The following is a 27,140-nucleotide window of genomic DNA, read 5'->3' as shown; positions in this document are numbered from 1 at the left end:
TAGCTTTGTGATTATTTTAACATGTTTAAATTCAAATTTATATTTATATTTTTCTTTGTATTTTGTAATGATTTGGGTTTGAAAAACGACTTTGATTTCAAGATCAGATATGTAGGTTGAGCATTCTTAATCTGAAAGTCCCAAATCCAAAATGCTCCAAAATTTAAAACTTTTTGAGCTTCAACATGACATTACGTGTGGAAAATTTCACACTTCACCCTCATGTGATCTGATGCAGTCAAATCACAGTCAATACTTTATTTCATGCACAGAATTATTTAAAATATTATATAAAATTACTTTCAGGCTATGCGTATAAGACGTATATAAAACATAAATGAATTTCGTATTTCGACTTGGGCCCCCTCCTTAAGATACTTTATTTATATGCAAATATCTCAAAATTTTAAAAATATCCAAAATCTGAAAGTGTTCTGATCCCAACTATTACAGTTAATATTGAGTGCCAACTTGATTGGATTGAAGGACGCAAAGTATAGTTCCTGGGTGTGTCTGTGAGGGTGCTGCCAAAGGAGACTAACTTTTGAATCAGTGGACTGGGAGAGACAGACTCACCCTCAATTTGGTTGGGCACCATCTAATCAGCTGCTGACATGGCTAGAATAAAGCAGGCAGAAGTTGGAAGGACTTGATTTGCTGAGTCTTCTGGCTTTCACCTTTCTCCCATGCTCAGTGCTTCCTGCCCTGGAATATCAGAGTCCAAGTTCTTCAGCTTTTGGACTCTTGGACTTACACCAGTTATTTGCCAGGGGCTTTCAGGTCTTCAACCACAGACTGAAGACTGCACTGTCACCTTCCCTACTTTTGAGGTTTGGGGACCCAGACTGGCTTCCTCTCTCCTCAACTTGTAGACAGCCCATTGTGGGACTTCACCTTGTGATCATGTGAGTCAATTCTCCTAATAAACTCCCCTTCATATCTACATCTATGCTGTTAGTCCGGTCTCTCTAGAGAATGCTGACTAATACACCAAGCGTTTTAGAGAAGGACAATCCACCTGTATATTCTCCTATACTTCTGTTTTTATTGTCTTGTTTTTATTTTTTAACACAGCTATAAAATGTATTAGAATTTTAGTATTTTTTATGATGGGCTCTAAAGATAACCTTTTATTTCTAGGATGTCAACATTAACTAAGAAGGTAAACTCAGCTTCTCATTTATATGTCATTGTATTTAGCATCCTTAAATGACTTTCTTAAATAGCTCTACTCTTACAATTTTTTTTTTTTTTGAGACAAGGTCTTGCTCTCTCATCCAGGCTGAGTGCAGTGGTATCATCACAGCTCACTGCAGCCTCAATCTCCTAGACTCAAGTGATCTTCAGCCTCCAGAATAGCTGAGACTACAGGTATGCCAACACACCCAGATAATTTTCTTTTCTTTTTTCTTTTTTATTGTTTTTGTAGAGACAGGGTCTCACTGTGTTATCCAGGCTGTTCTCAAACTCTGGCCTCAAGGGATCCTCCCACTGGGCCTCCCAAAGTGCTGGGATTACAGGTGTGAGCCACTGCGCCCAGCCTACTCTTACTATATTTTACATATAATTATATTTTAAATAATGACATCATTTTGAAAAGTAAGGAAAACATGAAAAATGTAAAATTCCTTATAAGATATAAGATTACAGATAAAGTGGGATTTAATACTGCTGGTAACCATCTCCCTGCACCAGCTGAGTGATGAGGTCAGAGAATAAATCTGGTTAAATTGATCTGAAAATACTATGCTATCTGGTGGGGATGTGAGTTTTTAAAAGGCCTACAAGACTAGAATAGTAAACTAGCATGAGTCATGCACAGCTGAGAAGATTAGTGCCTCTGCTCCCTTTTCAACTAGACTATCAAATACTAATGGCCTCCACGTAGGACTGACCTGCTCTGATGAATAGTGTGCAATAATAACATGTGGACCAAGTTAACAAAAATGGCCATAATTGTAATTAAAAATGGCCGTATTTATGATAAAAATGATCTCCCGTGAGTGTTTGTTTGCACATCTGAATATTCTGATACTGACTTTTTTTCTCCTGTTGTTTTAGGCAGTAACACCTAATTCAAGGAAACCCGTAGACAGGTGCAGAAAACATACTAAGAACACAGGAACCTCTGGATCCAGCAAAGGTGACTGAGTCTACAATGCCTCCAACAGACCTGAAGATAAATCACAAGACAGTGGAACATCACTGTCTCTTATTTGGTGTCCTATGGCTGAAAATGTGCAGTGTTTCTGATGTATGTCTTTATGGGGGCATTTTAGGGTAAAGAGAATTGTGTAAGTTAGGACTTCCCTGACAGAGACATGATCTAGAATCAGAATCCTGGGATCTTCTCATCTCTACGGTTAACTCACGCCCAAGTCCCTGGAGGGCACAGACACAGCCCTGAGGATTTGTCTGCGGGAGCCCTCAGCATCCTTGAGGGTTTACATTAGTGAGACAAATGGCGAATTCACTGCAGCCAAATGTTGCACATTTCATGATTAAAGACAAGTCTCCCCAGACTGGGCTTCATTTATTTCTCCTGCAGTGAAATATGTGTGGATTTGTATTTTTTCATTACTACATAAATACAAGCAGTTTATGAACTGCTGAAGGAATTACCAAAGTTAGATCTCCCATTCTATGGCTATGAAAAGAATTTCCTTGTTGTTTCTTGCTTCATAAAGACACAAGCCACGATCTAATGATTTAATGAAAAAAATCTATTTAGTTTAAAAAGTGAAATTAGAATTTGGCACATCTGCTCAATACCTCAGGGGAGTTCAACCCTTGCTTTCTGAAAATAAAGGGTACTGTAGAAATGTGTACCACCAATTGTCCCAGGTTATTGATTAGTAATGCAGATGGCACTGGATCATAACATCAAAGTTGTTGTTTTGGTTCAGATCATTGTACTATGCATTTCCAGGCTAGCAGACAATTCATTTGTATCTTCACACATCCCAATACTTAAATGTCTACTCGATGCCGGCCACCATGAAGGAGCTGGGAATACAGTGGTAAACAAGAGTGCTGGAGCCCAGGGACCTTGCTATGATACACATATGATACTGGTAGGTCCCAGTGATACCTGCCAGCTGGCATTCACGCCCTTGTGTAGTCTCCTCCTCCTTTTATGCACATGGAATGGACCTAATGACTGTTTTCTAACAGAATTTGACAAGAATTCTGGAATGTCATTTTCCAGATTAGGTTACCAGGAGACTGTGGCTTCTTTCTTGAGTGCCCTCTCTTCGTTCTGTCCCATTTGCTCTGCAAGAAGACCTGCTATATTGTGAGCTGCCTGAGAGAGGCCCATAGTGGGAGAAACCGATACGCCCAAGGACCATCAAGAACCAACAGCCAATGAGTGGACTTGGGGCAAGACACGCTGGGTGAGCCCGATGTAGCTGCCTGCCCTTGGCCAATAACTTTATTACAGTCTGATGGAGACCCCCAGCTAGGGGCATCTGGCTAAGCTGCTCCCAGATCCCTGCCCCATGCCCCACAATAACATTGAGGGGATACATGTTTGCCATCTGAAGTTAAAGACTTTGGTAGTAGTTTGATATGCAGAAATAGGTGACTTACACACTTACTTGCTAGAGCCAGGGTCAGATAGTGGACAGATACATCAATGGATGATATGATGTCAAATTGATCTTTCTGCTTTCATGATTTTCTCTTTGTCACTGCTTTTGAGAGATTTGATTTTGATATTCTTTGGTGGTGTTTCCTTTATGTTTCTAATGCTTAGCGAGATTTTAGACTCTTGGAAGTACCACTGTAATTTTCCTTACATTTGGAAACATTCTAGCCATTATTTCTTCAAATGTTTTTTCTAGTCCCGCCTTACTCTTCAGGGACTCTAGTTACTCATTTTAGGGTTGTTTAATGTTGTCCCATAGCTCACTCCTGCGTTGCTGATTTTAAAAAATTCATTTTTCATACTGTGTTTCATTCTGGATCATTTCTATTTCTAAGTCTTCACACTCACTAATTTCTCTTTCTGCAAGGTCTAATTCACTTTTATTCTGTCCAAGAAATTTTACAGGTCCTATACTGTAATTTTCATCCCTAGAAGTTTGATTGGGTCTTTTTTATGTCTTCCCTGTCTTCACTTGACTTTTTGAAATATGGAAATACAGTTATAATAACTGTTTTAATGCAATTTTCTGCCAATTCTCACATTTGTGTCAGGGCTGGGTCAATTTTGAAGGAAGGAAGGATGGATGGGTGGGTGGATGGATGGATGGATGGATGGAGTAATTTAGTCCTCATTATGAGTCATTTTCCTGTTTCTTTACATGCCTGGTAATTCTTTACTGGATGTCCAGGTTTGTAAATTTTAACTTGTGTGCTTGATTTTTTTTAACTCCTATAAATATCCTTGAACTTTATTCTGGAATGCACTTCAGTTACTTGGAAACAGCTTGAATTTTTTAAATTTTTATTTACTTTTTTTTTTCAGGGCATTGCTCAGTTTAATGTAAATTATTCCGAACCCTGCAGCCAGATACTTGGGCACAGTCTACAGGCTGCTTGTGAATATGGACTTTTTCCCATCTACCTATGGAAAGAGACTATTCTCAGCACTGTTACTACTGATCCTTCAGGGTGGCTCTTTCTCTGGCCCTGGGGAGTTTCCTTGCATATGTGTGGTGATAAGGGACTCCACTGAATACTCCCTGGGGACCCTGGGAAGGATGCTGTGCAGCTTCCTCTTCTGTGTTACCTCAACCTGTGAACTCAAGTACCTTCTCCTTCCAAGACTCTCATCTCAGTCTTCTCAACTCAGGGAGTCTTCAGGAGCCCTTCCTGTCTACTGTTCCTATCCATATGGCTTACAAACCCTCTCAAGGCAGTGAAATGGGACAGTCATAGGATTCACTTTATTTTTCTCCTTTTGTGGATCACTGTCCACTTGTCTGATACCTATTGCCTTGCTAACCGTGGTCTCACATATCTTGTCTGCTGGAGGTTGTTTGTAGTGGGAGGATATATTTCTGTACTCCATCTCATTCAGAAGTGCAAGGATGATATATGTCTATTCTTAATTAGATTTTTATTTAGATATAATTATAGACTTATATTTTGTTGTACCAAGTAATACAGGGAGATCTCATACAACCATTTATCTAGTTTCTTCCAACGGTAACATCTTGTTATAATTGGATGATATCACAACCAGGATATCGACATTAGTAGAGTCACAACATGGCACATTTCTGTGATAGTTAATATTAAGTGTCAACTTGATTAGATTGAAGGATGCGAAGTATTGTTTCTGGATGTGTCTGTGAGGGTGTTGCCAGAGAAGATTAACATTCGGGTCAGTAGACTGGGAGAGGCAGACCCACCCTCCATCTGGGTGGGCACAATCCAATTGGTTGCCAACGCAGCTAGAAAATGCAGGCAGAAGAAAGTGGAATTAGCTGACCTTCTGAGTCTCCTGACCTTCCTGGAGCTTTTCTTTCATGTTAAGTATTCTGAAAATAAATAGTCTCTTTTTTCCCCCATGCTGTATACTTCCTGCCCTCCAACATCAGACTCTAAGTTCTTCAGTGTTTGGACTCCCGGGCTTACACCAGTGATTTAACAAGGACTCTCCAGCCTTCAGCCACAGACTCAAGGCTGCACTGTCGGCTTCCCTACTTTGGAGGTTTTGGGACTCAGACTGAGCCACTGCTGGCTTCCTACCTCCTCAGTTTGCAGAGATGGTCTATCATAGGGCTTCACCTTATGATCATGTGAGTCAATTCTCCTTGATAGACTCTCTTTCATATATATACATATATCCTATGAGTTCTATCCCTCTAGAGAACCCTGACAGATACAATTTTTATCATCACAAAGATTTCTCATATTGCTTTTTTTCTTCTTCTGCCCCTCATATCCCCTCCTTAACGCTGGCAGTCAGTAATCTTTTCTGCTTATATAATTCTGTCATTTGAAGAATGTTATATAAATGGAATTATACAACATATAAACACTTGGGATTTGTTTTCTCATTCAGCATAGTTCTTAAGAGATTCATCCATGCTGTATCTATTAATAGTTTATCCTTTTTATTGCTGAGTAGTATTCCATAGTATGGATATATCAAAGTTTAACTGTTCACCCATTGAGGGATATCTGGGTCATTTCAAGTTTTTGTAAACATCATAAATGGTATTGTGTTTTTAACTTCAGTGTGCATGTGCTTGTTGCTAGTATATTAAAATATGGTTAAATTTTGTATGTTTATCTTATATTCTATGGCATTGGTCAGCTCTAAATTAGTTCTAGTACTTTTTTTATGGGCATTTGGGGATTACTCTACATCTGTAATCATGCAGTCTACAAATGGGGGTAGTTTTATTTCTTTCCTTTAGATTTGTATACACTTTATTTATTTTTCTTGTTTAATTGCACTGGCTGGACCTTACTGTATGTGTTGAGTGAGAGTAGTGAGAGCAGATATCTGGGCCTTGATACAGCTCTTAGGAGAAAATCATTCAGTGTTTCCTAATTAAGTATCATAATATGCGTAGGTTTTTTGTAAATATTTTTTGTCAAGTGGAGAAAGTCCATTCTTGACTATTTCTTGAGAGTTTTTATCATAAGTGGGTATTTGATTGTGAAGTTGTCTATTTTTTTCTTTCAGTTCAATCAGTTTTCACCTTAAATATTTTGCAGCTCTGTTTTCTGGAGAATACATGTTTAGGATTTTTATATCTTTCTTGGTGGATTGACACTTTTATCATTGTATAATATATATCTCTATATTTTAATACAGTATAATTTTTTTCTTTTTCCTGGAGCTATTCTTTCATGTTAAGTATTCTGAAAATAAATAGTCTCTTTTTTTTTTTTTTTTTGAACTGATAATGTCTTGATTCCCTCTTCGTCCCTGAAGGATACTTTCACTGGATATGAAATTGTTGAGTTGACAGTTGTTTTCTTTCAGCCTGTGAAAAAATGTGCCACTTTCTTTTGGTGTTTATTGCTCCTGGTAAGAAATACACTGTCATTTTTTTAGTCCTTTCCCTATGATTAAGGTGTCATTGCTCTCTCACTAATTTTAATATTTTTTTCTTTTTCCTTTGTTTCCAGATGTTTGGCTATGATGAGTCTTAATATGAATCTCTTTGGTTTTACCTTATTTCTGTTTCACTCAGCCCTTTGAATCTGTGGTTTTATGTCTTTGACTACATTTGAGAAGCTTCCAGCCATTAGTTTTTAAAGCACTATTTTAGCTCCAACTACTTTCTCTTCTCTGCTGGGATTTTGATGACATAAATGTATATTTTGTTAAAGTCCTAACAGTCTCTGATGCTCTCTTGCTTATTTTCAGTCTATTTTCTCTCCGTTGCTCAGACTGGGTAAGTTCTAATGTCCTATCTTCAATTTTCCCATTGTTAAAGCTTGAAATTTTGTGTCCCACAAAATTTCATATGTTAGAGCCATAAGCCCATTTTGGCTGTATTTTGAGATGGGTCCTTTAAGGAAGTAACTAAGGTTAAATGAGATCATAAGGGTGGAATTCTGATCTGATAGAATTTGTATCCTTGTCAGAGAGCTTGTGCTTGTGCAGGTGTCTCTCTCTCTCTCTCTCTCTCTCCCGACCCTGCTTCTCTCTTTATATTTATACACATACCAAAGAAAAGTCATGGGAGGACACAGTGAGAAGGCAGCTGTCTGCCAGCCAGGAAGCGAGCCCTCACCAGAAATCACGTTGGCCAGAAGATTGATCTTGGACTACTCACTCTTCAGAACTGTGAGAAATATATTTCTATTGTTTAAGCAACCCAGTCTGTGGTATTTTGTGGTGGCAGCCTGAACAGATAGATTTTAATACAAAAAGCTCGGTGCTTTTGTAACAAATACCTGAAAATGAGGAGGCAGCGTTAGAACTGGGTAATGTGTAAAGGCTAGAGGAGTTTTGGGGTACATACCAGAAAAAGCCTAGATTACCATGAAGGGACTATTGGTGGAAATGTGTACATTAAAGGTGACTCTGGGGAGGACAGCAAGAAAACAGAAGACCTGAAGAGAAAGTCTTCATCTTCTTGAGAATGCGTATATCATCATAAACAGATTGTTGGTGGAAATATGGATAGGAATGCTCATTCTAGCGTTGTCTCAGGTGGAAATGAGGAACAGGTTATTGGAAACTGAAGTAAGGGTGATCCTTTTTATAAAGTGGCAAGCACCTTGGCTAAACTGTGCACTGACATTTTGTGGAAGGTGGACTTTGAGAGTGATGAAATTGGATATTTAGCTGAGGAGATTTCTAAGAAAAATATTGAAGCATATTAAGTTGTCCTTACATTAGGAGTAAGATATGAGAGGAGAGAGATAAATTGAAGAAAGTATTCAGCAAAAAGGAACCAGAACTTGGTGATTTAGAAAATTCCTAGACTATCCATATTGCAAAAAAGGAGAAAACATGTTCCAAAGAGAACACTATGGGTGTAGATGAACAACTACTTGATAAGATTCATGTTTCTGTAAACCACAAATGTAATCAACCACTTCCGCAGAAGCCAGAAATAGAAATGGGATTATACCTGCAGAGACACTGCCAGTTTGAAGTAAAGGAACCTAAGAAAGTGTGACACAATGGAAGAAGGCTATTGGACTTCTGGAATCTACAGAAGGGGACCATAAAGCTATTGAACTGTGAACATGCTTCAGCCTTTAAGAAAAAGAAAAGACTGTCCCTGAAGGGGATTCAGAGGTCATTAGGGCTTCCTCCTCAGTTTCAAAGATGGAACTACCACCTCTGTTTCAATGGGCTTCGCTGTTGTCACCCAAGTCCTTATAGGCAGAACCACCTGGCAAAGTCTCAAAGGCAGGGCCACCACAACTGAAGGAGCAGGTCTTCCCTGCAGAACTATGGGAGTGATGCTACCATCTCAGTGGGCCTGGAAGAAGCAGCATTGATCCAAAGTGTGTTCTGGTCTTCAGATCTATTGGAATTTGCCTGCTAGGTTTTTGGTTTGCATAGAATCCATCACCTCTTTCTTCTTTGCTGTTTCTTCCTTTGGAATAGGAATGTCCATGCTGTGCCTGTCTTATATTTTGGAAGCACATACTTGTCTGTTTTCACATGTTCACAGGTAGAGAGGTGATATGGTTTGGCTGTGTCCCCACCCAAATCTCATCTTGAATTATAGCTCTGATAATTCCCACATGTTGTGGGTGGGACCCCGTGGGAGATCACTGAAACATGGGGGCAGTTTTCTCCATATTGTTTTCACGGTAGTGAGTAAGTCTCATGAGAGCTGATAGTTTTATAAGAGGAAAGCCCTTTTGCTTGGTTCGCATTTTCTCCATTGTCTGCCATCATGTAAGACATGCTTTTCGCCTTTCACCGTGATTGTGAGGCCTCCCCAGCCACATGGAACTTGAGTCCATCAAACCTCTTTTTCTTTACAAATCACCCACTCGGGTATGTCTTTATCAGCAGTGTGAAAAAGGACTAGTTCAAGAGGCGTTCAACTTCGTCATGAATCATACCTTGAGTCTCACCCATGTCTGATTTAGATGAGTTTAGACAAGACTTTGGAATTTAGACTTCAGGGTTGATGCTGGAATAAGTTAAAATATTCAGGGCTGTCAGGATGATATTTGCACACAAGAAGAACATGAATTTCAGGAGGTCAGAGGCGGAATGTTATGGACTGAATATTTGTATCTTCCCAAATTCATATGCTGAAGCCCTATCCTCCAGTGTGGCTGTCTTTAGAGCTGGGGCATCTAAGGAAGTAATTAAGATTAAATGAGTCCTGATAAGAGTGGGGTCATTATCAGGTAGAATTAGTTTCCTTATAAGATGAGACATCAGAGAGTTCGCTCTCTGTTACTGCGAGTGCTCCAGAGAAATACCGTGTGAGGATGCAGCAAGCAGGTGGCCATCTACAAGCCCCAAAGAGAAGCCTGGCCGGACACGGATCAGCTGGAACTTGGATTGTGGGCCTCCCAACCTCTAGAACTGTGAGGACTAAGTTTCTGTGTAAGCCATCCAGTCTGTGGTAGTTTGTTATGGCAACCAACAGAGTAAGACAACAGCCAGCATGCACCCCTCCATTCTGCTGTCAAGGCTTCCGTTGAGTGTTGTATTTCAGCTGTGTGCAGTAAATGTAGTCATGATACAAACTAAACACTCACAAAAATATTGTAGCAAACAAAAACTCACAAGAAACGCAAACTCATGATGTAAAGACTGGCAAACAAAAAGGCTTGATTTCAAAGAAACAAACAAAATTCTTGGGCCTAAGACATTGGGTTTTGGTGCCTTTGGAAATTATCTAAAGCATATGAGTTAATGACTCAATACAGCTGTGATTGATTAGCCAGTCATTTGTGGGACCATCATAGTTACTCAGCATTTTCTCTTAAATGCTTACTCTTTAAAAAAGTTACTGAATTATCTGCATGTATTTAATAGATAAATATTTGTTAAGGGCCCTTTATTTCCTTGGCACCATTCTAAGCATGGAAATTAGATTTTAAAAAATAATGTACTTAATACCTCTATCGATTGTATTTTGGTTTTAGCCTTATAATTATGGAAAAGAAAAGTCCTCAGTATTTAGGGTGTGTATTGTGAGCACTGATCTAATGACTACTTTAAAAAAATTCTTCTTCTTTACTTCTAGTAGAAGCTGTTCCTTACTGTTGTTTATAACAGAAAGGAAAGAATAACTATTAAATATATGCAGCATAAAGCCTCTCTTGGTCTCCATCTTCGTGTAGAATTATTCCTGAAAAATTGCAGTGACTCAAAAGGCTTCCTGATCCTCACAGGTGGTCAGAGGTTTCAGTGTGGCAGCTGCCAAGCCCAACCCACCTCTGCGGAACAGCAGCAGGGGGACCACTAGAAAGAGCCAGTTAGAAGGATTTATTTTCTGTTTTTTTTTTTTCCTCCTTAATCAATGGAAAATATCTGTAATACTTAGCCTGATAAGCAGAAAAAGGGAAATGTAAGACTCAAATTATCGATTCATAAAATAAAGCTCCAGACAATTCTGTTTTATTATACAGAATGGATTGGTTGTGGTCTGTTAGCAGGCAGAGGCGCTATGCATACAGATACCATAATAATAGTAAAGAATGGTTGAGTGGAGAACCAGTGCCTCTGCTCCAATTATTTTTATAATTGCTCTCTATCTACTGTCTCTGCAGATATTCCATAAACCGTGTGCAACACTAACTCCATCCTTTTGTTGCATTTGTTATTATTTTTGCTATAGATAAAATTTTCAACCATGTAGAAACAAAAGTTTAAAACTGTTACGTTGCTCTCTGCATTTACAGGTTTGCCATAATGTGGCATAATTGGACATGCTGTTAAAAGACCAAATTAAACACATCATGTTTTGGTAAAGAAATGAACCCAGGAAGTAGTAAAGATAGCGGGGAATTCCTGAATCCCCAAAAGTCTTCTTAATTTTGACCATTTGACATTCTTGTGTGTGTGTGTGTGCGTGCGTGCGTGTGTGTGTGCGTGCGCGTGTGCGTGTGCGTGTGTGTGTACGTGCGTGTGTGTGCGTGTGCGTGCGTGCGTGCGTGCGTGTGCGTGCGTGCGTGCGTGCGTGTGTGTGTGTGTGTAAATCAAATCAGAAAAACAGCCAAAAGGGGCCAGCTCTCAAAATCCAGGCGCTTTAGTGAGACAAAGACTATTTCAGATTTCAAGGACTCAGCCCTGTGGATTAATATCTTGCCATTCAAAGAGGTAGTTAGTACTGTGAGGTCATTTATTGATTTCGTTAACAAATATTTGTGGACTACTTACGATGGGCCAGGACCTGTTTCGATGCTGAGGGTCAGTGGATTTCAAAGCTAAATATGTAAGAATTTACATATGTAATATGTAGCTATTATATGTAAATATGTATTTACATATTTTAGATTTCAAAGCTAAATATGTCATGTGTTGCCAGAAACATTTTTCCCTGAGCAGCAACTGAACAGTGGGAAACCACTCAGCTGGAGTCATAGTCCCGTGGGAAACCACTCAGCTGGAGTCATGGTCCCGCTGGCTCTGCTGGCCTACTGTCCTGCAGTTTGGTATTTCAGCATTCATTGAAGATAAAATTGCTTTTCCCTGACGTTTTTTGTTTGTCTCAAAAGCAGTCTAAGACATGCTTTCTTCATTTGAGAGATATTCAGAAGAGGGCTTGAAGAAGAAGACCAAATACAATATTGTCAGTAGTGCACCAGGATTGGGAAGGGCAAAAATGTCCACAAAAGACAGAATAGACAAGAGATTAGCTGAGGGATCAATGTATCCGTACGTAAGCAGACAACTACTGCTTTGTAAAAACAAAACAGAACAAAAAGCACCCTAAATTTTAGTGGCTCAAAACAACCATAATGTTTCTGCTGCTCTTGCTTGGCTCACATACATGACGGCATCAGTCAGCAGTTCAGACCTGGATGGAATTCTGATGTGTCCTCACATACTCGTGGTGGGAGCTGGTGGGGTGCTGGAACCTTCTTCTCTTTTCTCCCACCACTCTCTTACCCCTTTTCTCTCCCACCACTCTCTCACCCCTTTCTCTCCCTGCACCCTTCTCCATTTATTCACTAGGCTGGCCCAGGCTTCTGTATTTGGCAGCAGGACAATCTAAGAAACTGAAGGCAGAAGCTGCAAGCTCCTGAGACCCAGGCTCTGACACTTTCCCAGTGTCACTTCTGCCAGGTTCCGTTGGTGAAAACAAATCACAGGTAACAGATCTAATGGTCAGTGATGTAGACTGTATCTCTTAAAGGGGGTTATGCAGAGAATTGTGACCATATTTGATCTACAGCACCTATTAAGGACTGCATGTCCTGTGTATAAGAACATAATTATGTAAATATATAATATACATATTTCAAAATAACCTCTATTGAATAAGAGATGACTGGAAATTAAAACACATAAAATAAGAAAAGACCATGAGAGGGTGCAAAATAGGCTTTTGTACCTATTACATTGTTGAAACAATGTAAAACTTGTAGTAAAGTTGCAACAATTTTTTGAAGAACTTCCATCTGTCATTTATATGAATTTCCCAAATGCAGATATTTTACCACATTTGCTTCAGCAGTAGAATAAGGATGAATAGGTACATACAAATTCAGAAAGTAGATTAGTAGCTGTGGGTGGGAGAGTGAGAATAGGAACTGAGTACTGATGGATAAGCGGTTTCTTTGGGGCCTGTAAAAATGTATAGAATTAAAATGTGATCTTGAGTGGCACAACTCGGTGGTATACTAAAGACACGAAATTCTACACTTTTGATGAGTTAATTTTATGGTATGTGAATTATATCTTAATAAAACTGTTTAAAATACTATCCATGAGCACTAGGTGAACGAATTTCATTCTTAATGAAATCAAATGCAAGGTTTTGGGGCTTAATGTATGCTAGAACTCTATTCTAGATCACCAGAGAGGCTACATGGTCAAAGTAAATAGGAGGATATTGGTGAAGTCTGTTAAGTGACCGGGGAACTTCTAGCCCCGCCCGTCTGAGTATGTCTTTCAGCCTGAGGCCTCAGGTGGTTTCAGTTATTTCACGGGCCCAACGTGGGACTCTCTGATTCAATGGAGTTAGAGAAATTGAGCAGCCAGCATGGATCCCCTGACCTGCGTGTGGTGGGAACTGAGTAGGAAGAAACCAAGGCCTGGCTCCCGCCTCCTGCACCCTGCCCGTATATGTAGGTAGGGATCTGATGGGCCAGTTTTGACTTGGTGGGGTATATAAAACAGACATAACACCATTGTATATCTATAAATACATATAGAAAAATAGAAATATCAAATATTGTTCAGAGAAAAAGAAACCTGAAACTAAACAGAGCTGACACAGACAATTGTTCCATCTTTGGCTGATCAGAGCATTCTTTGTATCAGTATCTTCCGGAAGTATCTGATTTTCCTTCACAAAACGTTGGTTCTCATTTTAATTTGTTGCTTGTAGTTTGCATTAAGTCTTATATTTTAATTCATTTTATGTGCCATTTACCTAGAAAATTATTAACAAGAAATAACCATAGCAACTAAATAACAACTGATACCTCTTGGAAAGCCTTAAATGAGTTTTGAATAACTTCTTGATTGCTACTGTAGCTAAAATATGTGTTTTGTGAAAAATGCACATTATATTATTGTCATGGTAAGAAACTGAGATAAATTACAGATAATTCCCTTTTTGTAGTACCGTTTCTATGGTTATATAAGCTATTTATGTTACTTCAGTACTTGTTACCATGGTTATTTCAGGTAATTCCAGGTTAGTAAAAATAAAATGGTGTGGGTATTTTTGTTTGTTTGGTTGGTTGGTTGGTTTTGTTTTGTTTTGTTTTTGGTGATGGTTGTTGAGTAACATTGTTCATATGGAAAGAAAGAAATATCCCTTATCGGTAAAATAGAGTATTTCACTTAGACGTGGTACTGGGTGACTGGAGGAGAGTAAACCAGTGGGCACCTCATTCTTATTGGGAACCCCCTCCTCTCCTCTCCCACCGTTAGACAACCGTGAGACCCGGGCATCTTGAGCAGCTCCAGTTAAGCTCTTGCACATAATGGGCTGAGCCACGGTAACAGATGGAAAATAAGCTCTAAATTCTAACACTCTCTCAGCTGCTTGATATAAAAAGAGTGACAGAAAAATTAATGACTGCGAGCTCAGAAACAGAAAGCGCTGTCCAGATGCTTGTTTCATCGTTGTTGCTGATACTGTTTCTATTGTTTATTCATTTTTCTCTTGTTCTCCTCTGATGGACACACAAGCTGACATAAACTTAAAGAGGAGATATGTGTATTGGAGTAGATGCCTGAAATGACTTTTGAAGGTGTGATGGTGGGCAGGGAAGATACCTTTAGTACAGGATTGATGCGCCAAGCCTGCCAGGGAAAAGGGAGTGGTAGAAACTCCGCTGGAAGAGCATGGACATCCTCATGGGCAGAGCAACAATGTCCAAAGCACATGCTACACTGGACTTGGCCGACATCTAGGAGTGACTAAGTTTCTTCTGGCTACCAGTTAGGTTTTAGCCAAGGGACCCCACTGATTAGGCATGTGACCTTCATTTGACTTGGTAGTAGTCTCTAAAAGTCGGAAACCAAACATGTGGCCCTCCCCTAAAGAGCCTTGTGAGGTAAGTGGGGAGAGAGAGACATCACTGGAATTTTACATCATAAATGTTGTGTGACTTTATCTTAGTTTTTTTCTCATTATCTTTTTCTTACTTTTCTTACCCCCACAGTTTCTTAGCTTTGCTTTCTTGCCCTCCTCATCCATCTGATTTAAATTTTTCATTTTGTTGTTTCATGTGTGTTTCTGCGAAGCTCTGATAAAACCTTATGAGGCAGAGTATGGTATGAGTTAATAAAAGTAATAGAAGTTAGGAACCATTATTGCAATGACAGTATAAAAGTAGAATAAGAACTGCACATATTGCGTATGCGGACCCATGTACAAGTGTGCACAACACTGTTTCAGTTAAAAATCTGTATGTCTACATTCACATCTGTCTGTTTGTTTAAAATGTTTGTATTATTTGAGGGTTTGTAAATTAAATCATTGCTAAAAGCATAAAGCTATTACATATCTAATTTTGCCCGACTTACATAAATAGCAGGATTTTCCAGTACAATTCATAATCTAACAGAATATCTTATTGGGAAACTATAAAACCAGTTCTACATCTCTTTATGCCAATACCAATAGGGTGCATATTTCAGTAGATATGAATAATGTGTCCACTACATTCTAGGAAATGTATGTTACTGAATCTCCAGGAAAATTTGTGGATAATATCTTATTTTCCTTTTTTTTTTCTCCCTATGGAGATAGGAAGAAGTTTTGATACAAGAGAAAGAAACAATCCTCAGACAAAAGCATACCTGGTTCCTTACTATGTAAATCCATTAGAGCAATTTAACTGAATTTTCTGCCTGTCTCTTCCTGTACAAATAGCTCCTGTTCAGAGATCCTCACAATTGCTGTGAAATTAAAGTAACTTTTCATAACCTGTAAGTACATACAATACTAAGACACCAAATTATTGATAAAAAGTCATAATTCAAAGCTCATCACTTTTTTTTACCAAATACATTAAACGCATCTGGATAAAACCACTTTCTTCTCCACAAACAAACTTGCAAAGAATATATTTGGATTGCTTAGTGGGATTCCTTTCCCACAACACATTCATAGTGTCTCTTTCTCTCCTTTTCTTAAAAGCAAGATGACTTTGTTTTAGAACTGTCATTCTTCCATGTTGCTAACTTGACAAACTTTGTCTTTGAATATGCAATTGAATCAGCGTGTTTCAAGAAATATTATGCAGAGTGTATCAAAGCAAATACAATTGCGGCTCAATTTTAATAATGCTTTTACTTTAATTATAAAGTATGTTCAATGGCAGTTTCAAAATTAAATGAAAATTTTTACATGACATCTTAGCACCCATAGGATAATTGTAAAAGAAGGTTGGCTGAGTAGATTAGGTTATGAAAGCTAAGATGTCAAAAGAATTTTTGTTTAAAAAAATGAAATCTCTTTTCAATTTGGGGGACATACGGCAGAAGAATCATAGATCTGGAAGAAAGGAACATTCAGCATTCAACAGGTACAACTCTCTAGTATGGAAGAAATTTTAAAACAGGAACAACTGCAACAAGCAAGAGGTTCACATTGCCTCCTTGAGCCTGAGAAGGATTCTCCGTATTCTTCAGATCATTATACAGAAGATATGTCCTCAAATCAGAGCAAAAAACATGACATTCAATTTCGCCATTATTGCATTTATTGCTCAATGCATTTAACTTTACTCGTTTTATCGACATTCTGTGTGAGACTCCTTATTTCTCCCATAACTGCCGTAGGTTGGCAGTACTTATGTTAGCAATGTGATGTTCAAGGTTCAATGCAGTCACTTGACCTGGAGTTTGGGGTGAAGATAAATGATAAGGATTATTTATTTTACCAGCAGAGTAGCCCTGATGAGACTATGTGATTTCCTTCTAAGTGAGGATTTCCGGATGTCCCAATCAAGATGATCAATAAAATTAAAAATGATATAAATTACCATATTCATTAAATATATGGAAATAACATATTCGTTTATTTTACTAAAAATGAAATGGATTAGCATATTCTTAGTGGTTATTTTAAGATTAGATATCAAGAATGTAATTGCTCAGTTGTGGCAAATGTGATCGACCCCTCCCCTCAATTTTTTTTTTTTTTTTTGAGACAGGTTCTCACTCTGGTGCTCAGACAGTGGCATGATCATGGCTCACTGCAGCCTCAACCTCCTGGGCTCAAGTGATCCTCCCACCTCAGCCTCCCATGTAGCTGGGACTACTGGCATGTGCCAGTACGCCCAGCTAATTTTAAAATTTTTTGTAGAGATGGAGTCTCGCTATGTTACCCAGGCTGGTCTCAGGCTCCTGACCTCAGGTGATCTTCCCTCTTTTGCCTCCTAGAATACTGGGATTATAGGCATGAGCCACCACATCCAGTCTAACTATTCTCATTTTAACAAAAGTTGTTTTTATGTACAAAGCAAAATTAATTTTAAATATTTTCTAACCTAATGTGTACTAATTATTAGTAGATATACAAAATGAGCATTTTAATATGCCAGAGTCAAAATCTATTTTATGAAAACAAAAAACACACATGATAGATATGTTTCTTTTCATATGTCCAAGGTAAGAAAACAGAGTCATGGAGGAGCAGCCTATCCCCAGGTCACCTGCCATACACTGGCAAAATCCAGGCCTTCAATTTATATTCTGTGTTTTTACATATTTTTTTTTTTGTATTGTTGCTACCTGTGTCAGTAGCCCTTAATCATTCTAATCTCTGTAACCACAGTATTAAAATTTATTGAGTCCACCAAGAACTTTGGTTTATGTAAGATACATCAATGACTTTGCCATATCAGGATTTAAAATGAGAAAAACTTAAAATATGTATTTAGTCATTGAATAATAATAAATCTATTACATGTTAACAAAAATAATATAACTTCTGATACCTACGCTTGTCAAAGCAAAATATTATTGAGAAGGGGGTCATTCTTTTAAAGTTTTTAACAAATCTCTTTAGTGTCTGGCTTAAAAGAAGACAGCTGAATTTCCATGTCTGCTTCTGCATTCAATGTAGTGCAATATATTGCTTTTGTTAATATATGTACTAAAAATAACTGGCGTCACACAGATACGTTTTTGGAAAAGGAAGGAGTATTATATTTGCCTTTCTAGGTAACTGTGATGTGTATAAATAACCCAAAGTCAATAGTTAGCAGTTTCTTAAAGGTTAGTTCCTGCAGGAGTGGCTCACAACCCAGCACTTTGAGAGGCTGAGGTGGGAGGATTGGTAAAGGCCAGGAGGTTGAGACTGCAGTGAGCCAAAATCATGGCACTTCACCCTAGCCTGGAAGACAGAGAGAGACTCCAACTCTTAAAAAAAAAAAAAAAAAAAAAGTTAGTTGCAAATATAGACTCTCGAACCATAGCAAACCTTGTACACTTGCGAGAGAAAGAGGAGTGAGAAAAAACATTTTAATCTTGATCCCACAAAACCTCTACAAGTCGATTGCACTTACTTCAGGGGTTCTCAGGTCACGTTTTAAGAATCATTAATCTTTGATATTAAGTAATATTTGTGAGTATGATTTTAATGACTATATAATATCTTAAGAATAAATCTCCCATCATGATAATCTTCCACTTACTATTTATATTCCAGATTTTGTTTATATAAATAATCTCATACTTTTTTCCATATTTCTATTTTTGGTAGATGTTTTTTAAATACTGCAAATGAGTAAGTATGGATCTTGTAAGGCATTACTGCCTATGATCAAATATCTTTCCTAGCTGTTACAGTCGATCTTGCTATGAGTATTCTTGTACATCAGGTGAGCATTTCTGTTGAGTATATACCTCTTGATGGAATTGCTGGGTCATGCATTTACTCATGTTCCATATGAAGAGCTACTTCCCAACAATTTTCTAGAGGAGTTTTCCCAGTTGACCCTCCCATTAGCATTATAGGACAGTTCTAATTGCATCATCTTCTTGACACACTTGGTAATTGGTTTAGTGTATTTTCCATTTTACCTAATATGGTACAAGTGGAATTGTATCCCATTATGGTTATAATTCTCATTTCCCTGATGACTCACAGATAAGTAAATTAATATGTTTATTGGCAGTTTGAGTATTCTGTTTTGTGAAATGTCTTTTCAAGTTTTGCTCATTTTTAAAATTTGATTGTCCATCTTAGACTGACTTGCTTATTAGAGTTCTTTATGTATTCCAGAGATCAGCCTCTTGTTGACTGTGTGTATTTAGAAGATCTACTCCCATGATGGGGCTTGCTTTTGCAATATGTTAATCACTTTAAATAATTTGTAATATATTTCAGTATATATATTTCCTCTTTTGTAGTTACTGCTTTTTTCTTATTTCTTTACGAAATCAGCCCAACTCCAAGGTCAACCTGATGTTCTCTTGTTTCCTGCTAAAATAGTTTTCATTTTAATATCAGTTTAAATATGAATTCCATCTGAAATTTGATTTTGTGTTTTGTCTGAAATAGGATTCCATGTACACTTTATTTTCCAGGAAAGAATATAGTTACATAGCACCAACTACCAATTTTTCCACTGAACTGTATTAATTAATATAGTTTTTTGTTAGGTCTTGATTTTGTGAATATAAATTCACCAGATTTATTCTTCCAGACCACCTTCACTAATCTTGTGCTTTTGCATTTCTGTAATTTTAGTATCATTGTATCACTTTCTAAAAAAATTTTCTTGGATTTTGAATTTTGGTTGAGATTGAAATGAATTTATAGAAAAATTTTGGGAATATTGATATCTTCACAATATTGAATGTTTCAATCTGTGAACATACAATTGGGAAATATTGCTCATCTTTCATTAGATTTATTTCTCGTGTTTGATATTATTAGTATTGCAATATTGTATTGATATTGCAATAGCAAGTGGCAGCTTTTAGAAATATACATTTTCCAACTGTTTGTTGCTAGAACATAAAATACAATTACTTTTTTTAATGACCATGTGTCCACCAACCTTGTTAATTCTAAATATTAATTTAAAATAGTTTGTTGATTCTTTGGATGTTCCAGCTATACCATCACATCTGCAAACAATGACAGGCTTGATTTCACCTTTAAAATTCATGTGCAATTCTTTTTTAGCCTTGTAACAGAGGCTAGATAATTCAGAACTTCGTTGAATAAGAGTAACAAGCATCTCTTGATTTTTCTTGATCTAAGAGGTAGTGGAGGGATGTTTTCAATATCCCAGCATTGAAAATCATGGCTTTATTAATAGTTTTTCTTTTTCAATTAAAAATGTGCTCTCCCTTTGGAGGCCAAGGTGAGAGGATTGCTTGAGCCCAGGAGTTTGAGACCAGCCTAGGCAATATCATAAGATCTCATCTCTACAAAAATATTAAAAACTTAGCCAGGTGTGGTGACACATGCCTGTAGTCTCAGCTAATTGTGAGGCTGAGGGAGGAGGATTGCTGAAGTGAGCCATGATCATGCCACTGTACTCCAACCCTGGCTACGGAGTGAAACCCTGCCTCAAAATTATTAATTAATTAGTTAAATGAAAAGGACTCTCATTATTAGTTTAATAGTAATTTTTAATAAAGAATGGGTATTAAATTTTTAATGTTTTCTGAAATTATCTAATGATATGGTTGTTATGACTTTGATTCTTAATGTGGTTAAAGGAAACATTGATTGATAACTAATTGTTATCCAACTTCAGAGTTTTATGATAAGCCCTACTTGGTTGTCATGTAGCATCCTTTATATGTATTGTGGAATTTAAGTTTCTAATATTTGTTAATTTTTTAGAGAAATTAGTCAGAAATTTTATTTTTTGTTGTGCTTGTCATGTTTTATACCAACAGTTATGCTAAAGTCCTAAGAAGGTATGGACACATCCACGTTATTTCTGTAGCAGTTTAGAGTAAATAAAAATCATAGGTGATCCCTGACTCTCTGATTTATAATGGTCAGTATTCAGTAGAAAATGTACTTTGAGTACTCATATAATCCTTCTGTTTCCACCTTTAGCTATAGTATTCAATAAATTTCATGAGATCTTCAATGCTTCATTGTAAAAGGCTTTGTGTTATATAATTTTCCCAACTGTAGGCTGATGGAAGTGTTCTGAGCGTGTTTAAGGTAGGCAAAGCTAAGTTATGATGTTCCATGGGTAAGGTGTATACAGTGCATCTTTGATTTACAATATTTTCAGCTTACAATGGGTTTATTGTGAGGTAACACCATTGTAAGCCAAGGAGCATCTGGATATCCATATGCTTGACCCTTTTGTATCCAAGCTGGGTTTTGTTTGTTTATTTTATCCATTCTTTAAAGAAGGGCTTTACATTCTTCCAACTATGAATGTGCTTCCACTTAAATTTTCAGTTTTATTGTTTAAAAATGTCTCCCATTGTATTTTATGTACAATAGTTCTTCCAATTGCTTTTGTCTGATATTAATGTACCATACCATTTTTATGCTTACTCTTTCTATGGTGTATTTTTCATACTTTTAATTTTAGTACACATGTCTATAAATTTTAAATATGTCTTTTTTAGCCAGAATATAGTAAATGATTTTATCCCATCTAGCACTCTCTGTGTTTAATTGGTATATTTAACTAATTGACATTTAATATAATTATTGATAGGGTTATGTTTAAGTGTAAACTGTGTCATTCATTTTTCATTTTTTTCTATGACTTTTTTCTCTCTTATTCCTTTTTTGCATCCTCTGGGTTGATTAAATATTATTTTTGCACTCCATTTTATTTACTGAAAGTACTGTTGGCCACCTCTCATTTTAGCCCTTCTCTAAATGATTGATTTAGGCATACAATATGAAAGTTAGGCATATTATATGAAAAACTTATCATTTAACAAAGTCAGTAGCACATCACACATTGGTGTTTTCCATGTCCTACTTCACACTTCTCAGTTCACATCTGAAAGTTGCTTTTTATTTTTCACCTCACACTTAAAGCTTCAATTTCCTACTTTACAAATGCAATGAACTGACAAGGGTTTAATTTCATTCCCACATTATAATTGGTGCTATTGTTGTGATATTTTTCTTTTATATGAGCTATCTCAGATTTATAATTTTTGTTTTAGACAATTAGATACCTTAAATAAAATTATGACTAAAAACATACATACAAACAAACATATGTGTATCGATTTATTTACTTTTGATTTTGCTCATTTTTATTGAAAATATGATTATCTACGTTGTGTCATTATTCTTCATCCCAAAGAACTTCATTTTTATACAGTGTAGTCCAACTGGAAATATTTATTTCATGTTTATCTTTTAAATGATATTTTCACTGGATACAGAAACTTGAAATACAAATTATTTAATTAGACAATAAAAAATAGTAGAACAAATCAAGCAGTTCAAACGTTTTATTTTTAACTCAGCAGTATACATAAATATTGACACAAATAATAGGAAAGAATGAAAGCATACATTCTCAATAGGAAAATGACAAGGAGCAAATAACTACCAAATGAAGGAAATTCTAATACATTGTAAGAGATTTCTTTTACAATAATGTAAGAATAATTTTTTAAAAAGTGTACCTTTTCCTACACAAACATTATTATCTATATGTATGCCAATGGAAATATATATATTTAATACTTGAATCTTTATTATTGTTAAATATCTTTTATACCTGATAATATTCTTTTTTTAGAAATCTACTCTTTAATGTTAATTTAGCCAATCCAGCATTCTTTGGTGTTTGTATGGAATATCTTTCGCCACTGATTTACTTTTGATCTATATTTAAGTTGATGTTTATTTATTTATGGTAGAGTTTTTATAAAATATATACAGCTGGGTCTTGCTTTTAATAAAATCTGAATTATTTTAACTGGTAGGTTCAAGCCATTTCCATTTAATGTGATTATTCATATTTTTGGATTAAAATCTATCATGCTGCTAGGTAGTTTCTATTTTCCTTTTATTATTTGTTCATTTTTTCCTCTTTTATACCTTCTTTCATATTATATGATTTTTTAAATTACTGTATTTTAACTTCATTTATGCTTTATTTCTTACTCTGCTCTTTAAAATTTTACTGAGTATACTAGCATTTATATTACTAATCTGTAAGTAATCACAATCTTTCTTCAAATAATATCACAGTGCTTCATATATAATGTATGAAACTTACAACAATATCATCCCAATTCCCCTGCCCAAGCTTTCTGCTATTGCTTTCATGCATTTTATTTTACATGTAGAAACAAACAATATGTTGGTATTATTTATTCCATACACAGTTATCTTTTAGATTGATTTAAAAAGCAGAAAAATGAATTGCATAATCATTTCAATTTTACAACATTCTTACTGCAACACTTGTGTCTACATGACATCTTATTCTTTCTGCCTGAAGAGCTTCCTTTACCAATTTTACTAGTGGAAATTGACTAATATGAGCTCTTTCTGTTTTTGATTTTTTGAAAAGCTTTAATGTCCTTTTGATTTCTAAGACATGTTTTTTGCTGAATACAAAGATTGAGATTTTTTTCTTTCAGCATTTAAAAAAATGGCACTCATTGTCTTCTGGTATACATAGTATCTAATAAAAAGTCTGCTGTAATATTGATCTCTGACAACTGTAAGTAATGTGTCTTCTCACTGGCTGTATTTAATATTTTCTACCTGTATCTTTGTTTCCGGCTGATATTATGTGACATTCTTGGATGCGTGGTTTCGTATCTTTCATTTTGATAAAAAAGAAACAGCCATTATTTTTTCAAATATTTTTTCTGCCTCATTCTTATCTTTATCTGGGATCTCAATTATACAAAAGTTAGACCCTTTGTGTTACTGTGTTATTTCGCACATCTTCTGTACTCTTTTTCGTTGTTGTTGTTGTTGTTTTTGACAGAATTTTGCTCTTGTTGCCCAGGCTACAGTACAAGGCATGATCTCAGCTCACTTCAACCTCTGCCTCCCAGGTTCAAGTGATTGTCCTGCCTCAGCCTACTGGATAGCTGAGATTACAGGCATGTGCTACCTCACCCCGCTAATCTTGTATTTTTAGTAGAGACAGAGTTTCACCATGTTGGTCAGGCTGGTCTGGAAATCCTGACCTCAGGTGATCTGCCTACCCCGTCCACCCAAAGTCCTGGGATTACAGGTGTGAGCCACTATGCCCAGCCTGTTCTTTTTATTTCTTTAATTTTTAAATGATTTTACCTTTACCTTCTTTTTTAAATTGTGTCATTTCTACTGCACTGTCTTCAAGCCAATTATTCCTTTTTCAAATATGGAAAATTTTATAATAAGATCATCAGACATTTGTAAATGTCTGTTATTATATTTTATTAGATTACCTTAGTTTTTCATCTGTTTTTTTCTGAAGAGCACCATGTATTCCCACTGTCATTTTCCATTATATCAGAGGTTGGCAAACTACAAGCCATCGACCATTCAGCTGTTTTCATAAATAAATTCTTATTGGGATACAGCCCTGTTCATTTATTTATGTTTTCATCTATGTATGTTTTTTAGCTTAATGGAAGTGTCAAATAATTGTGGCATATGTTGCATGACTCTCCAAACAAAGTGTGTACTTCTCCTTGAAGAAAAATTTTGCCAAAACCTGCACCAAGCTAACTACTACACATATAAAGAAAGCCATTTAAGATCAACGAGACCCTAGCCAAGTGTCTATTAGAACTTTCAGCCTATCCTTGCCTTGCAGTATTATTAAGTAAATGCATAATAATTTTGTTATGCAGCAATATGTGACTGGTATACTTATGCGCAATAGTCAGATCACAAAAGTTAGAAAAATCAAGCATTTACAATGAAGTAGAAAGTAAAAAACACCAATTTGGGGCCAGGCACGGTGGCTCACACCTGTAATCCCAGCACTCTGTCAGGCCAAGGTGGGCAGATCACCTGAGATCAGGAGTTCAAGACCAACCTGGCCAACATGGTAAAACCCCATCTCTACTAAAAAGTTCAAAGATTAACTTTGTGTGGTGGCGGGCACCTGTAATCTCAGTTACTTGGGAGACTGAGGCTGGAGAATTCCTTGAACCTAGGAGGCGGAGGTTGCAGTGAGCCAAGATCATGCCACTGCACTCCAGCCTAGGCAACAGAGCAAGACTTGGTCAAAAAAAAAAAAAAAAATCCCACCAATTATGAAATATTCTTCTAAAATGTTTAAACTGATTATTATCTCATCTTTAGCAGTTTTAACAAAAAAATAAGTTGTGTGCTCAAAAGCCACACTTTTTAATGAATAAATGGTCTGGTGGAATAATAGAATGAACTGACATGGATAAAAGAGACTTAAGAGACCTACCATCCGAATGCAATGAATAAACTTATTTGAATCCTGATTCATATGAATTGACTATGCAATTATATTTTTAAGAAATTGGATAAAATTTTACATGAACTTTTTTATAGATTATGATAAAGGAGAATTTTAGTTTGTTAGATGTAATAACAATTTAGGGCTTCTTAAGTCTACCCATTAGAGGTACATACCATAGTATTTAAGGATGAAATTATAAACTATATGGGATTTCTTTTTTTTTTTTTTTTTTTTTTTTTTTTGAGACGGAGTCTTGCTCTGCCACCCAGGCTGGAGTGCAGTGGCCGGATCTCAGCTCACTGCAAGCTCCGCCTCCCGGGTTTACGCCATTCTCCTGCCTCAGCCTCCCGAGTAGCTGGGACTACAGGCGCCCGCCTCGTCGCCCGGCTAGTTTTTTGTATTTTTAAGTAGAGACAGGGTTTCACCGTATTAGCCAGGATGGTCTCGATCTCCTGACCTCGTGATCCGCCCGTCTCGGCCTCCCAAAGTGCTGGGATTACAGGCTTGAGCCACCGCGCCCGGCCAAGGATGAAATTATAAACTATATGGGATTTCTTTTAACATATTCTAGGAAAAACAATTGGGGTAATACATAAAAGAACAGAAATATGTGGATAATGTTTGGATTTAAATTATTGGATACATATGGATTAATTATACATATGCTTTATTTTTATATATGCTTAACAATGTCAAAAATAAGAATTCAAAAATTGTATACATACATATATTCCTACATATATGCATATATGGAACAATAGGAAAAATTGAAAAAAAAGTATATGGAATAAAGCCTGTAATCCAAGCACTTTGGGAGGCCAAGAGGTCAGGAGTACAAGACCAGCCTGGCCGACAGCTTGAAACCCCGTCTATAGTAAAAATACAAAAATTAGCCAGGCGTGGCAGACATGGTGGTGGGCACCTGTAGCCCCAGCTACTTGGGAGGCTGAGACAGGAGAATCGCTTGAACCCGGGAGGCATAGGTTGCAGCGAGCCAAGATCGCACCACTGCACACCAGCCTGCAGCGAGCCCAGATCGCACCACTGCACTCCAGCCTGGGTGACAGAGGGAGCCTCTGTCTCAAAAAAAAAAAAAAAAAAAAAAAAAAAAGCTATCTAAGGGGCTGGTAAAAGACTATGTCTTGAAAGACATTTTTAGCAAAGTATCTCAACATATAATTAGCTCATCAATGAAAACCTAAGTTACAAAGCTCTCCAAACATTATCATGATCAATACACTAATGCTATTCTTCTAGATGTGTTTGAAATAGGGGCGTTGCTATAATAAATGACTAGCAAGTAGGACCACCTATAAGAAAGGTACACAAAATTAACACTTTAAGACTATATTGCGTTTGGCAATGGCAGATCATCTATTGGGTGTGGGTAGAATACTGCGAATAAATGCTTCATTTTGCATGAGTAGAATTGTAAAAGTGGAAAAGAAGTCTTCACTGATCAGATTTTAGACCATATTATATTTTGTTTCTATTTTCTCCTTCTTGCAGGTGAACAAGGTTTATCTGTTTCGTGAGGTTACACTTGGGTAGGGCACTGGTTGGGAAGATTCTCAATCACTTATGCTCACTGGAAGGAAACAAGAACACCAATGTATCTTCCCCTGCCTTTTAGAAATCCTAATTATGTGTATTTGTTTAGTTCCTAGTCCTTGTTTGAATGTGGACTATTGAATATAGTG

The 27,140-nt window shown here is 36.8% G+C and overlaps 1 long non-coding RNA gene across 3 annotated transcripts in view; it reads left to right on the top strand.

Annotated features, from left to right (window-relative positions):
* The first annotated feature begins 3,257 nt into the window (after window positions 1-3,257).
* LOC117096905 overlaps window positions 3,258-27,140 on the top strand; it is a 33,584-nt gene continuing 9,701 nt past the window's right edge. For 2 of the 3 annotated variants that reach the window (XR_004442710.1, XR_004442709.1), the window contains exons 1-4: window positions 7,649-7,759; window positions 12,581-12,732; window positions 13,524-13,699; window positions 15,837-16,015. This is a non-coding gene — a long non-coding RNA (uncharacterized LOC117096905). Of the gene's footprint in view, window positions 3,396-7,648; window positions 7,760-12,580; window positions 12,733-13,523; window positions 13,700-15,836; window positions 16,016-27,140 lie in introns of those variants that run through there. The other variant, XR_004442711.1, reaches the window with a different exon arrangement.

The sequence above is a fragment of the Trachypithecus francoisi genome, unplaced genomic scaffold (assembly GCF_009764315.1).
Source record: "Trachypithecus francoisi isolate TF-2019V2 unplaced genomic scaffold, Tfra_2.0 Lachesis_group15, whole genome shotgun sequence".
NCBI lineage: Eukaryota > Metazoa > Chordata > Mammalia > Primates > Cercopithecidae > Trachypithecus > Trachypithecus francoisi.
This window is presented reverse-complemented; position numbering and strand designations above follow the sequence as displayed.